The following is a 13,106-nucleotide window of genomic DNA, read 5'->3' on the forward strand; positions in this document are numbered from 1 at the left end:
ATTGACAGCTGTTGGCTAACAACTAGCAGCGGTCAAAATGGCAAATGGACTTATGGACGTAGGAAAAAGGATTGTGGCGGCAATGCAAAGTATTTGCTTATTTTACACATTAATAAAAAAGGCGTGAAATAAATGGGTGTGTTATTTATAATTTTGTGGCAGCGCTGCATTCATTTGACAGAGAAGAAAAGAGAGGAATGAAAGTATGTAAAAGGCTGCTCTGCGAACTTCATCGCCCAATATGCCATTTACACAGCGTTGTGTAAAAAAGTGAAATTCTCAAACCAAAAAAGTGCTCAGTAGATAAAATAACAATCATTATAATAAAGGCTGGCAAATAAAAGCGGACCTGGAAAGGTTCACTTATTGAAATGTTTGTAATTTTTTTTACTGCATATGGCAAGCGTCCTTTGGCACTTCAAACTTTCGACACGCAATTGCGCTCGTCTTTTTGGGCTTTCAGTTGCGTGGGTATGAAAAAATATACAGATATATTTCGTTGCGTGTAATGTTTTTTATTTCTTTATGAAATTTTGTATCGTTTAATTTCAGTTTGCTCTTTGTAGTTGTAAAAAGAATTAAAATAGGATTTTTAAGCTGGTAAAAATAAATAACGGCCTCAATTTGTTACTTAAAACTCCCATTTACCACATCTTTTAAGCAAATATTTGCATTTGTACTTTAGTACCGTTGAATGCAGTGTCTACTCGAAAGGGTCAAGTCTACAAAGATTGACGCACAAATCTTCAAGTTGAAAATTTCGTTTAACCGCAACTGTATAGTGTGAGGACATACATTTTTCGTTAGCACATTGTTCATCATTTATTTTTACAGGAACTTTCTCTTTTAATCTATGATTGCTTTCATTTCCTCCATTTATTTTTGTTTACCACTTTCGAAAAGTGCAAATAAGCAAAACGAAAAAAAAAACTGAAATCCAAATTTATGTGGAAGTGACAGTCAACCAAACAAGCAGCCACATCGTTAAGCTTTAAGCTTGCTAACTATTTTTGATAACCTCATTAATGGCTACATTGCCTCCATCGCTCATCCTCGCAGCCACGTCTACGCCACATTAACCCATTTCCTGTCAATCCATTTTTTCCGCTGCAATATTATATTTTCGCTCATTGTTCGACCCTTCGTTCGGCGCATTTTCAACAACGTCTTCAAAACCGTTGTATTTTTTTAGGTGGTGCAAAAATTTCAGCTGACATTGCTTCCAGGAATTAATGCCATATAATTCAACGAAACTAACCGCAATAAATAATAAATTCCGTTTGACATTTAATATAGTCGAAATGGTTGCTCATTTCTCATTTATCTACACCCAAGTCTCCCTCTTTATCTCGTAATGAACTCGTGAAAAAACAAGTAAAATTGCAATTTCAAACTTAAATGTTAAAATAAGTAAATACTTGTATAGGGTACACCGTTGACTCTGTCGATTCCGAGAATAATGTGAACTAATTTTTATACTCTCGCTGCAAAGTTGCTAAAGAGAGTATTACGGTTTTGTTCACACCTTTGGTTGTTGGCTGTGCTCAAAATGGTATACACAATTTTATATGGGAGTGGCTCAACCCACTTATGGGTCAAAAATCATAACTCCGATACTACTTGAGCAATTTCAATAAATTTCGGTTCATAATATATTCCTGGCTTTCCAATGATATTATATAAAAATAGGACAAATCGGTTTACAAGCACGCCTACTTCCTATATATCAGAACTTTGAAGTCGGTCGGTCGTTCACTTTACAATATATAAAGTAAGCACTAGTGAAGATGTCGGAACAGAACTTTGCAGAAATTCTGCATTTATGGTGTGGCATTGTGCTTCTAAAAATCGCCGGAATCGGACAATAAGTATTTAAGGCCTCATATATCGAACTTTACTTTATACCATATACATATATACTGTACTACATAAATAGCAACCAAAAAGTTAGATCTCCAGTTTTAGGGAAAATATTCCGAAGTGAATACACGGCAGTTTTTTTTCATGAAATACATTTTTATGAACTTGAGTGCTTTTCGGATTCTAAACGATGCTTTCATCAACAACTTATTGAGAAAATTTCCCTTCCTTTAACTATTTTGCACAATTCGGTTGAATTGAATGACAGTTTATATTTAAATGTTTCCTACGAACACAGTAGAAGGGGATCAAGAGGTTATTGTAATTTGTTTTCAAGAGTGAATTTAAAGAATTTCCATTTCAAACAAACGCTCTCGTACTGATGCTTATCAGTACTCCTTCAACATTTTTCATTTGAAATATTTTCTTTCATAGAAAAAAAAAATTATTTCCCCCACCTGTCTTAATATATATATATTTTAAATTTTATCCTGTACCGATGAATTATAATTCTAATGAAATTTGACCGCAATTTGCGGTGACAGTCGGAACGAGAAAAGCTCCAAGTGTGTCCTTTGCATATTTTATGGTAATTGCTGCTGGATAATAGCAAATAAGCACAGAAAAATATACATAAATAGCGAAAAACGTGAGATGAACTGAGATGAGTGCAGTGAAATACAAGTGGAGGATCGCGTAGCGTAAATAAATTAGAATAATTTCGAAAAACTGACACCGCGTCACCTTTATTAGAAAAATGTAAATTCAACAAGCTCACTTACACGCACCCACACCCATAAATGAATTCAGTTCAAATATCTAAATAAATAATAGACCAGCAGTGGGAATAGCTGGCGGCGAAGTGTTGGTATGCAATGAAATGTGAAACTGTCGACGGGAGAGTGGACAGTCTCCAGTTGGGGAGTAGAAGAAAATTAGTCTCACTGCTATTTGAAATGTAACAGCTCATTTAAATGTGAGTGGTTTGAGTAGCTTTAGTATAAGCGGTGGTCTAGATGCAAGATAAATGAATGGCACAGATATGCATAGCTAAAATGTAAATTTAATTAATGAAATTCATATATCAATTTTGTTTTTGAGAAATTGTATAAATAAATTGGTTTAATGAATGTTTCGCAACTAACTTTTCTTCTATGACTCACCCTAATACTTTAATTGTCTAATTATAATCAAGGATACTACCTTTCAATTATAATTATTTATGTTGTCTTGCAAATATGCAACGAACGGAAATTTTAATTAAAAACTTTTTATTTAGCTTCCTCTTACTTTCATTTTGAATTCATATTAAAATGATTTAAGACAGGTCTGCTATAAAATATACCTTACTCTGCCTGGTATAAAAAATATGTGAATATGTTTTGGGGTCAATTAGAAATAAATCACAGCAGCAAATGGCGACCACCATAATTTACAAGCCTTGATTTGCAATTTTTTTTTTCAATTGTTCTGTATATTTTATATGTGACGAGTATTTATTTTTAGTCGTGTGGTTTTCGCAGAGGCAATTCGTTTTTCGGAGTTGGTCTTTTTGGTGCAGTTACTTGATTTATATTCAGTTTGGTTTGCCATAAAAGTCCGGCAACGCGTCAACTGTAAAGCTCGTATTTTTTCTCTGCTCCTAAATTTTTGTGAAATTTTATCTTAAATATTAAATTTTATTAAATATAATTTATTTGTGCTAAGTGAAATCTAAAGCTAAGTATTTTGTGCTATTTTGCTTCTGTGTTGTACTTATATTTTAGTACTAATTTAATTATTTTTCTTAAATTCTTGTGCCGAGTCATTTCAATTATTTATTGTTGTTATAAATTCTTCTTTTATACTTTTCATATTATTTTGTTGTTTTTCGTTTCTTGCTCACAGCTGTTCGCGTTTTAAGTGTTTCAGTGCATCTCAATTTGCTCACTATATTGGTTGTGATCTTTGGTCATCCATTATTAGCGAATTACATTTATTTTATTATTGTTTTTAATTATTTTTTTTTGTTTTGCTTTTACATAATTTTTATTTTTGTTTACTATTTTTGGTTTTCATTCTACGTAAACTTTTCATAATGACTTGTAATTTTCCAAACTGCAATATTAAAAGCGATTCAGATCGCTTTGTTTAATGTTGGCTTTGTGACGGGCTTGCCCATCTTAAATGTGCTGGATTGACAGGGAGGATCTTAGATTCTATTCTCGATAATAAGGGTTAGCGTTGGTCTTGCTTAATATGTAGACCAACAGAAATCGAAATCAAAATCGAATTACATAATTAACAGACTTTCTCTGGAACAACGTTTTTTACTGACATACGGACCAAATTGCTGTTAAAAGTGATCGATCTTTTGGGACTCTCTCCTTGAATTTAATTTCTACAAAAACCTAGATTCTTTGCCATAACATTAATTTTAATGCGTTTTGTTTCTTCTTGAAAACCACAGTGTTGTGCTTTATCATATCAGTATAGGAAATAGCTAAGTTCTTGGGATCTATAGAACCTGTAGACTCATAGAACAGTTATATTTTGTTTTGAATTGAATTTGATAACAATCAAATATTCTTTAAAGTTTCACAATATATGTATATTATTTTATATGCATTATGAAACGCATACCCAAACTCCCAGTGACCCTGGTTAGCTTTCAGGTACGAGATCTTTAATCTTCAAATCGCACTCAATGAAATAATATCGTATGAGACCACACCACAATAACCCGGAGAGCCTGGAAAGGTGTCTAGAACTTCAGGGTATTACACGAATCTCGTGTTGGTCCTTGATACATAGAGACTAATAAGATGGTAGGGTACTTGGCTGGGTTCTAGTTTGTCACTAAACCGAATAGAACCACGTGAGTTTTTGCATTTTAATAAAATTGATATATGTACATAAAGGTAAAAACGAGACTTTAATGGAGGAAGGAGTTATTTTCCTTAAGAATAAATGTTTTTGCTATTGAGTTCAGCCCATTACATCGATTAAAAAGAATTTTTAATAGGAAGATAAGAGTGTGGAAAGAAAATACGAAAGACATATGTTTCTTTCAAGGCATAAACTGTAAGACGATTTGTTTCTGTTAACTTTAACTCGATATGCAGATAACGATTATCGATAATGCCCATTTAGAGATATTCTCCTAAATTCTAATCAGCTATAAGTCTTATAAATATTTTTGAAAATATATATTTTTATACTCTCGCAACAAAAGTTGCTAAGAGAGTATTATAGTTTTGTCCACATAATGGTTGTTTGTAAGTCCTAAAACTAAACGAGTTAGATATAGGGTTATATATATGAAAATGATCAGGATGACAAGACGAGTTGAAATCCGAATGTCTGTCTGTCCGTCCGTCCGTCTGTCCGTGCAACAGATAACTTGAGTAAAAATTGAGATATCTTAACGAAACTTGGAACACGTGTTCCTTGGCACCATAAGAAGGTTCAGTTCGAAGAATCGGATCACTGCCACGCCTACAAAATGGCGATAGGCAAAAACACATAAAGAGCTATAACTAAGCCATAAATAAAGTTATGAAAATAAAATTTGGAACATAGGATCGTATTAGGGAGGGGCACATTTGAATGCAATCTTTTTGGAAAAGTGGGCGTTACCCCGCCCCCAAATAGGTTTTTTGTGTTTATCTTGCAAACCAATAAAGCCATATAAACCAAACTTTCTGCAGTCGTTTCTTTTAGCCCTTTCCTTATACAGTCCAAAAATGAGAGAAATCGGAGAATAACCACGCCCACCTCCCATACAAAGGTTAGGTTGAAAATGACTTAAAGTTACTGAGTTAACCAGAAACGTCAGGAACACCAAATTTTACATAAGAAATGACAGAAGGAAGCTGCACTGAGATTTTTTTACAGAATGGAAAATAGGCGTGGCGTCGCCCACTTATGGGTCAAAAACCATATCTCAAGAACTACTCGACAGATTTCAATGAAATTCGGTATATAAAATTTTCTTGACACCCTGATGACACTGGTGGAATATGGGCGAAATCGGTTCACAGCTACGCCTACTTCCCATATAACTCAATTTTGAATCCTTCTGATTCGTTCACTTTATAATGTATACATAAGGAACCGATAAAGATAGCGATATAAAACTTTACACAAATACTGTATTTGAGCTGTGACATCACTTGTGGAAAATTGTCAAAATCGAACCATGACTTTTCAAGGCCCCTGATATCAAAGATGAAGAACTCAGTGCCTAAGGTTAATTTTTCACCGAAAATATAGGTGAATCTCTAAATAAATTGCGAGAATATAAAATGTTCGGTTGCACCCGAACTTAGCCTTTCCTTACTTGTTTATTATAAAAAGCTTGAGCTAATTCCCGTTCTATATATCGTTACCGAAAGGAAAAATATATTTCGTAAAGAGAATTATTTTTCCAACACTTGCTCGTTCATAAAAACAACTAGGTTGGTTTACTACTCAACGCCACCGACTGCTGCCAATATTGCGAAGAATTTTGCATATCAACATCTACTATACAAAAATACCAAAATTATCGAATATTCACCGAAAGTTTGGTGAACAAAAAGGCCAAAGACAATGCAAATAAGAGCAAACATAAAGTGGTAAACTTTTGCAAAACTTTGACTTGAACCGACGGGGCGAATGCAAAAGAACAACGCAAAGGCAAAATTGAATAAAAACAAAAATATGTGCGAAACGAAGAATAAGAGCAGAACAACGAACAAAAATGATAATGAAAGCAATTGTGTTACTAATGAGTGAAAAAATAAAGATAGCAACAACAACAAAAATATGGCAAGTGCAACAAGTGGAAGAAATCAGCTATTGTATGTGTGCAGTCTCATACAGAAGAATATTTATAAACATGCCGTTCTAAATAGCATGTATGTTCATATGTAGTTAAGAAACTAGAACACTAATGTATTGACAGCGCCACATTCACACACACACACACACACTCATATGTGTGTGGCTTTGCACTTCTTCACAGTCATTTTCGACTACGAAAGCAGGCACTTTAGTTACACTTCAATAAATTTGAAAAGACGCACTGATAGCGCACATTAAAGTTCACATATTTTTGTGCGTCACACATACATATACACGCGTGCATATGCTGCAGTGAATTCATGGCAGCGTATAAAGAGACATGAAAAACATTGAGTACAAACAAAAATTGCAAAGTGATAAGGTTTATCGGCGTGGGAAATCAGTGTAAGTTTGCCTTTGTTACACATTTGCCACCGCAGTGTCGTTGTTCCTAATGTCCTTCATGGGCGCGCCAAAGCCGTTATGAACATGTGTACGTAAGTTGATACTTGGTTATGTGAGTAGGTGCCTATGTACATACAAGTTGTTGAACTTTCGAGGCATGTAAGTTATAAGCAAAGTTTTGCACAACTTGTGTGTTGTGTGTTTAAAAATGTGGCTTGATATGCTCGTATAGACCCATTGGTTCATTTGGGAATTTCGGAAAACAAGTATTTTTGAAATTTAATTGCAAAGTACTGTGCGCAGAGTTGTAAATATTTTTGTTTTCAAGCAAATTTATTTGCCTCTGCAATATTTTGTGAAATTCCTTTGTTGGAAAAATTCGAATTTTTAATCTTCTGTTAACATTTTCATACAATTCTTAAGTGCACATACTCATAGGGTGGTCATCCCTATGTTCTACTTGCTTTGTAACTTTTATTCTGCTTCACCTAATAATATATGGAATTAGATTTCAATCATTCCAAAATTACATTACTTAAAAAAAAAATCAGGAGAAGGACGATGAAATAATGGGAATTATATTTAGAGAACTTTATTGGCTTCGCATGTCTCAAATAACCCCTATGCAAGTTAGTGACTATTCACGTGCCGTCAGTCTAAAGATATATTTGAAAAAAAAACTTTCTTTTTATAAAAAAAGGGAGTTATACCTCTGAAAGTATTGGAAAGATTTCTTCACTGGCGTAGACAGCGCTTACGCGGTTATAGCCGAGTCCACAACAGCGCGCCACGTATCTCTCCCTTTGTCAGTTTGGCGCCAATTGGTAATACCAAGTGAAGACAAGTCCTTCTCCACCTGGTCCTTCCATCGGAGTGGAGGCCTCCCTCTTCCTCGTCTTTTACCAGCGGGTACTGCATCGAACACTTTCAAGCTGGAAAGCTCGAGCACTTTCGTTCATTGGAACAATATGACCTAGCCAGCGTATCCGCTGTCTCTTTATTCACTGGACTAAGTCTATGTCGTCGAATAACACAAACAGCTCATCATTCAATCTTCTGCGCTATTCGCTGTTGCCAATATTTAACGACCATAAATCGTCCGCAAAACCTTTCTCTCGAAAACTCCTAGTGCCGTCTCATCGGATGTTGAAATCGTCCACGCTTCTTCACCGTAAAGTAGGACGGGAATGATGAGAGACTTGTAGAGTTTAGTTTTTGTTCGTCGAGAGTTTGAGACGTTAGAGCCAAGACGCGAATGCGCTGACTGTTTGTTTGATGACAGGAGATTTGGAAGGATTTGGTTTGAGAAAAACTCATTTCATTTCTCTATGACACTGAAAGCACGTCAGTTTGCTCTGATAGTGCAAATATAGAAACAAGTATTTTATATATATTATGGATGCCGACTCTTGTTATTAGTTACCATTTCCAATAATATGTAAACCCAAATCGTGAGCAAACGTAATTTGTATCGTATTTTGAATCATTCAGTCAAATTACATGGAAAATGGAAATAAAAAAATTTAAAGGATAAGCTTGCGCAACACAAATAGCCAATTTACTTCTACTGAAACAGCAAAAAATATGCGAGAGAAAAATTCCTATAATTTTTGTCAATTCATATCCGCAAAATTGTTTCTACCAATCACAAAACTCCAAGAGCTAAGTCAAACCTTAATCTAATTTAGTCCAGTTTCTTCATTCCGCTTTGTTATTTCCCTGCTTTTTGCTCTCTTCATTTACTTGAACCATTTTTTGCCAATCATAACCATAAATCATTATTTATGTGCCTTCAATGTCAAAATAAATTATCCGAAACAAGTAAGATTGTACAGCCGATGGGGCCATATCAATCCGATGGGAATCGCACCAAAAGAAAGAAGAAAAAAAAAACGGTGTGTAGAAGGAAACGTGAAAAGGACAGATTAAAAGGAAAATAAGTAAAAAATTTATATTTGTCTTTGTCTGCATGTCTGAACATAAAATATATAGTTATAAGTGGCTATGAAAATGGAAATCAAAAACACTTTAGCACATTGAAAGCATAAACCCTGAAAAAGATAACGCTTAATGTCTGTATTAATGCAGCAAATGTAAAAGCGTAAACAAACCTTTGTCATAACAACAAATAAATAAGACAACAACACACCAATGCACAAAAACGCGAACGCAATAAAGCTTACTAAGCACTTTGTCGATGAATAAAAGGATGTCGTAACAATAATGATATATCACCTTGGTGTTGGTGGTCAAATGATTCTTCTTCTTCTTGACTGGCGTAGACAGCGCTTACGTGGTTATAGCCGAGTCCAAAACAGAGCGCCACGTATCCCTCCTTCTGGCAGTTTGGCGCCAATTGGTTATTCCAAGCGAAGCCAAGTCCCTCTCCACCTGTTCCTTCCATCGGAGTGGAGGTCTCCCTCTTCCTCGGCTTCCACCAGCGGGTACTGCATCGAATACTTTCAGAGCTGGAGCACTTTCATCCATTCGAACAACATGACCTAGCCAGCGTAGCCGCTGTTTTTTTATTCGCTGGACTATGTCTATGTCGTCGAATAACACATACAGCTCATCGTTCCATCGTCTGCGGTATTCGCCGTTGCCAATTCTTAAGGGACCATAAATCTTCCGCAAAACCTTTCTCTCGAAAACTCCTAGTGCCGTCTCATCGGATGTTGACATCGTCCACGCTTCTGCACCGTAAAGTAGGACGGGAATGATGAGAGACTTGTAGAGTTTGGTTTTTGTTCGTCGAGAGAGGACTTTACTTTTCAATTGCCTACTTAGTCCATAGTAGCACCTGTTGGCAAGAGTGATTCTGCGTTGGATTTCCAGACTGACATTGTTTTTGCTGTTAATGCTGGTTCCCAGGTAGACGAAATTATCTACAACTTCAAAGTTATGACTGTCAACAGTGATGTGGGAGCCAAGACGCGAATGCGCTGACTGTTTGTTTGATGACAGGAGATATTTCGTCTTGTCCTCGTTCACCACCAGACCCATACGCTTCGCTTCCTTATCCAGTCTGGAGAAAGCAGAACTAACGGCGCGGGTGTTGTTTCCAATGATATCGATATCATCGACGTACAGCAGTAGCTGCACACTTGTAGAAGATTGTACCTTCTCTATTTAGCTCTGCAGCTCTTATAATTTTCTCCAGCATCAAGTTAAAGAAGTCGCACGAGAGTGAGTCACCTTGTCTGAAACCTCGTCTGGTATCGAACGGCTCGGAGAGGTCCTTCCCGATCCTGACGGAGCTTTTGGTGTTGCTCAACGTCAGCTTACACAGCCGTATTAGTTTTGCGGGGATACCAAATTCAGACATCGCGGCATAAAGGCAGCTCTTTTTCGTGCTGTCGAAAGCAGCTTTAAAGTCGACAAAGAGATGGTGTGTGTCGATCCTATTTTCACGGGTCTTCTCCAAAATTTGGCGCATGGTGAATATCTGGTCTGTTGTTGATTTTCCAGGTCTAAAGCCACACTGATAAGGTCCAATCAGTTTGTTGACGGTGGGCTTTAGTCTTTCACACAATACGCTCGACAGAACCTTATACGCGATGTTGAGGAGGCTTATCCCACGGTAATTGGCGCAAATTGTGGGGTCTCCCTTTTTGTGTATTGGGCAGAGTACACTGAGATTCCAATCGTCAGGCATGCTTTCTTCCGACCATATTCTGCAAAGAAGCTGATGCATGCACCTTATCAGCTCTTCGCCGCCGTATTTGAATAGCTCGGCTGGTAATCCATCGGCCCCCGCCGCCTTATTGTTCTTCAAGCGGGTAATTGCTATTCGAATTTCTTCACGGTCGGGCAATGGAACATCTGCTCCATCGTCGTAGATTGGGGAATCGGGTTCGCCATCTCCTGGTGTTGTACTTTCACTGCCATTCAGCAGGCTAGAGAAGTGTTCCCTCCACAAACTCAGTATACTCTGGTCATCAATAACTAGATCACCTCTGGGGGTCCTACAGGAGTGTGCTCCGGTCTTGAAACCTTCAGTTAGTCGCCGGATCTTTTCGTAAAATTTTCGAGCATTACCCCTGTCGGCCAGCTTGTCAAGCTCTTCATACTCACGCATTTCGACCTCTTTCTTTTTTTGTCTGCAAATGCGTCTCGCTTCCCTCTTCAGCTCTCGGTATCCTTCCCATCCCGCTCGTGTTGCGGTCGAACGCAACATTGCGAGGTAGGCAGTCTGTTTTCTCTCCACTGCGAGACGACAATCCTCATCATACCAGCTGTTTTTTTGACTCTTCCGAAAACCAATGGTTTCGGTTGCAGCTGTACGTAAGGAGTTTGATATACCGTTAAACAGCTCCCTTATACCGAGATGCTGATGAGTGCTCTCAGAGAGCAGGAGTGCAAGTCGAGTAGAAAATTGTTCGGCTGTCGGTTGTGATTGCAGCTTCTCGATGTCGAACCTTCCTTGTGTTTGTTGACGTGTGCGCTTTTCTACACAGAGACGGGTGCGTATCTTAGCTGCTACAAGATAGTGGTCCGAGTCGATGTTGGGACCACGAAGCGTACGCACATCAAAAACACTGGAGACATGTCGTCCATCTATCACAACATGATCGATCTGGTTGCGAGTGATTCGATCCGGGGACAGCCAAGTAGCTTGATGGATTTTCTTATGCTGGAATCTAGTACTACAGACGACCATATTTCGGGCCCCGGCGAAGTCGATCAGCCTCAGACCGTTTGGTGATGTTTCGTCATGGAGGATGAATTTTCCGACTGTTATGCCAAAGACACCTTCTTTACCCACCCTAGCGTTGAAATCGCCAAGCACGGTTTTGACATCTTGGCGGGGGCAGCGCTCATAGGAACGTTCTAGGCGCTCATAGAAGGTATTTTTGATCACTTAGTCCTTCTCTTCCGTCGGGGCGTGGGCGCAAATCAGCGATATGTTGAAGAACCTCGCTTTGATGCGGATTGTGGCTAGACGTTCATCCACCGGAGTGAATGCCAGGACTCGACGACGGAGTCTCTCTCCCACCACGAATCCCACACCGAATTTGCGCTCCTTTATATGGCCGCTGTAGTAGATGTCACAAGGACCCACCTTCTTCCGTCCTTGTCCCGTCCATCGCATTTCTTGGAATGCGGTGATGTCAGCCTTTACTCTTACGAGGACATCAACCAGCTGGGCAGAGGCACCTTCCCAATTATGGGTCCGGATATTCCAGGTGCATGCCCTTAAATCGTAGTCCTTGAAACGTTTGCAGTGGTCGTCATCAAAATTGGGGTCTCTCATCCGAGGCTGTTTTGTTCTTTTCATTGGGGGGTGTTTTTATGTGGTGGGTCCCAAACCCTACGCACAACCGCATAAGCGGGTTTCGCCTTCTCACTTTAGCTCGCCTTCAAACGGATGTTTGTTAGCTACCCATAGGATACTTGGTCTAAGACCGGAAGTCGTGAGCTGCTTGAGCCACATGTAAAAGAATCGTTCCTGGCCACTCCCAAGTAAATGACAGTCAGAAACTTTCCTCACTTGCGTGAACTTCTACATATGACTCCATCCTCCAGGAAGTACACAAAAAATGTATTTATTTATAATTCAGGAGATCACAATTAATTGCTTGTATTGTTAAAGCAGTGAAGTAGGAAGTAACGAATAGTCTGTTTGAAGGTTATATCGATAATGTGGTGGAAATTTACTTTGTTTCGAATTGTTGTTGTATTTTTTGTTTGGGATTAATTGTTTTATTCGCAAAATTCATATATATATAATTTACCCATGATTTTTTATAAAAAATTCTAAATTTCCAGCAATGAATGTATGGTTTCTAGGTACAAATGTCAGGTTAGACGGTAGAAAAGCCAATTATTTTGGAAGGGGAAATATTTAAAATTATTGTATAATTATAATAAGTAAATAATTCAGGCACTTGTCTCAATTCCCTTACCAATTTTTAAGTCTTTATTATATTCATAACTGTTGTTTCATGTGTAAGCCAGGCATGCTGAATTGAAGTGGCCAAATAACGAGAGACGTCGCTAATCCGCTTGCAGACATGACAGCGGGTATTTGCAGA

The 13,106-nt window shown here is 37.8% G+C and overlaps 1 protein-coding gene across 1 annotated transcript in view; it reads left to right on the top strand.

Annotated features, from left to right (window-relative positions):
* The window catches only part of LOC105219026 (neuroligin-4, Y-linked), a 143,381-nt gene that overhangs the window by 78,548 nt on the left and 51,727 nt on the right, over nucleotides 1-13,106 (top strand). The gene's annotated exons all lie outside the window — the stretch shown is intronic.

The sequence above is a fragment of the Zeugodacus cucurbitae genome, chromosome 2 (genome assembly GCF_028554725.1).
Source record: "Zeugodacus cucurbitae isolate PBARC_wt_2022May chromosome 2, idZeuCucr1.2, whole genome shotgun sequence".
Taxonomy (NCBI): Eukaryota; Metazoa; Arthropoda; class Insecta; order Diptera; family Tephritidae; genus Zeugodacus; species Zeugodacus cucurbitae.